At 36.2% G+C, this 2,781-nt stretch overlaps 1 long non-coding RNA gene across 1 annotated transcript in view; it reads left to right on the forward strand.

Annotated features, from left to right (window-relative positions):
- Positions 1-409: 409 nt before the first annotated feature.
- The window catches only part of LOC107660448 (uncharacterized), an 18,673-nt gene continuing 16,301 nt past the window's right edge, over positions 410-2,781 (forward strand). The window contains exons 1-2 of the long non-coding RNA XR_001631002.1: positions 410-419; positions 2,098-2,103. This is a non-coding gene — a long non-coding RNA (uncharacterized LOC107660448). The remainder of the gene's footprint in view (positions 420-2,097; positions 2,104-2,781) is intronic.

Consider the following 2,781-nt stretch of genomic DNA (forward strand, 5'->3'; position numbering starts at 1 on the left):
CAAACGTTGCTTGCAACAATCAGGCAGCAATTGACAGCACTCTGATCTAGTGGCATACAGGCATCGTCAGATTGACAGTACTCTAGCCCAATAATATTGGGGGATCTAGTGGGGGCAGTCATATTTCAGGGTGACCGTGCCACTCTTTATCACAACCCTGCTAAAAGTGCCAGTACATGCGCTCATTGGCGCCCCTTCAGCTGGTGGCGCCCTAGGCGACCGCCTAGCTCGCCTATGCCTAGAAACGGCCCTGAATACACCACAAAGCTTCAATTGCAGTAAATTATTTGTATGTGCATACAGACGATGGCGGTGTTGAAGCTCTTTTATTTGCCGTCAAACGGTTCACCACTGCCGTGTGTGTATCCTGTCGCAAAATGTGGCGAAAAGTCCAACACGACGGTAATAATTTGATTAAGGTGTTTACATGTCTATACTGCACTTCAGTAATGCAACTAAAAGAGGAATACTCCACATGTCTTAATTAAATTTCTGTCTACTTCAAATATGACTTAAGCAGGATTAAGTTAATCAAAAATCTGTTTACATGGTAGATTCTCAGAGTATTGTCTTAATCGTGTTAAAATAAGATTGTTGTCCATGTAAACATACTCAATGTCTTTGAACACTCCGGGTAAAAGAGGTTAAAAGTTTGGTTCACCCAAATCTGTCATCAATTACTCACCCTCATGTCGTTCCAAACCCGCAAGTCTTTCGTTCATCATCAGAACACAAATGAAGATCGTTATAATGAAATCTCAGAGCTTTCTGTCGCTCCACTGATACTCCATGCAACTACCCCTTGCACAATAACATGCATTTCTGGGAAAAAGCATAGACACAATCATGTTTAACAGACAAATGTTAATAAATCTAAAAAGTATAAAGATAACAATGTGTTAATAACAAGGTAACATTTTAAAAGCAAATACAAATATTAGCCAAGTAAACAAGGAAACTAATGAAATGGTGTTACTACTCTTAAAATATGGCTTATTGATCTGGTACTTTGTTTTGTTTTTTTACTGAAAAACTCCGTGGCTTTAAATTCTGAAATGTAAAAGTCTTTAGCAAATAAACGGCACGTTTGAACAAATTACTATTAGTAAAAAAAAACAAAAAAAAAAAACAGGCCAATTAAGGTCTAACAGTATTCAGGTAAATAATAGCCTACAAAAGAAACAGAATAAATGAACCAAATGTAAATAACCTTTAATGCACATTAAAGCTACTAAAGTCATTCATACAAGAGCAGAGAGTGAAGTTTTTCATTTTATTTTACTGTTTGATGATCAGTAATGACAACTGAGCATTATATATACATTATATAACACTCATAAGCAGAATGATATAATTTATTAGCAAAAAGACATACAAGAATAAAAAATTGTGACATTGTTCTTTGGAGAGGAACTCCCATCTTTGAGTTGATCTGAATCTCACAGTTGAATCTGCTGGTTTTGATATTTTACTGCTTGATGCATTATCGTGTCTCATTTGGTGAAGACACAGCATCAGATGTGAAAGTGCTGGATCTGAAGATGATCTACTTTCCATGAAGGAAGTACATTGATCTTCAAATTATCATTTTTAAAACATTATAGACACAAATCCCATGTTTCTTTAGGGAAAAATATTAAATATGTTGGATCAGCTACACTGTTATCTAACAGAAATTTTGTTGATGAATGAAGAATAAACACCAACCTATTTGTTCTCCAGTATCTTCAGTGTGTTTGGTTCTGCAGGGTTCTGGATCTCTCATCTTCTCTCTGTCCTCTTTAATAAACTCAGTCTTTGCAGATTTCAGCTATGCTCATTCAATAACACTGCACTCACATATGTGGCAATTCACACATTCAATGCATTTCTGTTGTCTGTCTTTCTAGTGTCAACATTTCTATTGATGTTTTAGCAGAAAGTGTGTAGAAAGTGAAACCTACAGTAGCCTACCACAAAACAGAATTTTAATGTTTCCTGTGTATATAGGCTATTATAAATATATTAATATGTATAGACTTAAAATGTCCCACGTGACACAATATGAAATATTAAGCAGTATCTATACTTAATTTTAACCATGTAACGCGTGGTAAGTTTTAGGTTCAATATTCATCGGATATCCTTTCCCCTACCCTTGTTCCATAGAGTTGACAGTCTTACAAAGATATCAATACCACACTTAGTTTTAACAATATGCAGTTATTTTATATTGACATGAAACATTCAATCAAAACCGCTAAGGCGCATTATCTGCATATTTATACCTAAGAATGCTTTGATTAGATGCAGTTTACTTTTTCTTTTTTTTTGACTGTGGCTGGAATTTGTAGACGGTCCCTTAAGCGACATGCGTTGTTATCCAGCGAATATCAAACCTAAAACTAAATTTAACGCAAAACGACTAATTTGAAATGCCTAAAATACAGCGGGTGGAAAAAAAATAGCAGCAGCAATAATACTGATATCGGTTCGTACTCCATTTCCCTTACGAGCCATTCAGTAACAGCAGCATCCCTCCAAACAACAGTCATTCAGACGAACATACAAAACCACAAAATCTCTCAGGTCTTCCCTCACATGCCTGTTGTCTGCTGTTATAAGTGTTTATGTCAGCAAACACACAAACAGAGATGTACTCGATGAAAACAAGGCAGAAACGACCTCATGTATTGTTGCATGAACAAACTGTGTAAAATGTGTTTCATGTTTGAAATGCCGTGAATTGCTCACCTCTCCTCATTAGACTCAACGCTGCGTCCGAAAGCTTTGCTGACTCGC

The sequence above is a fragment of the Sinocyclocheilus anshuiensis genome, unplaced genomic scaffold (genome assembly GCF_001515605.1).
Source record: "Sinocyclocheilus anshuiensis isolate Anshui unplaced genomic scaffold, SAMN03320099.WGS_v1.1 scaffold2035, whole genome shotgun sequence".
Lineage (NCBI taxonomy): Eukaryota > Metazoa > Chordata > Actinopteri > Cypriniformes > Cyprinidae > Sinocyclocheilus > Sinocyclocheilus anshuiensis.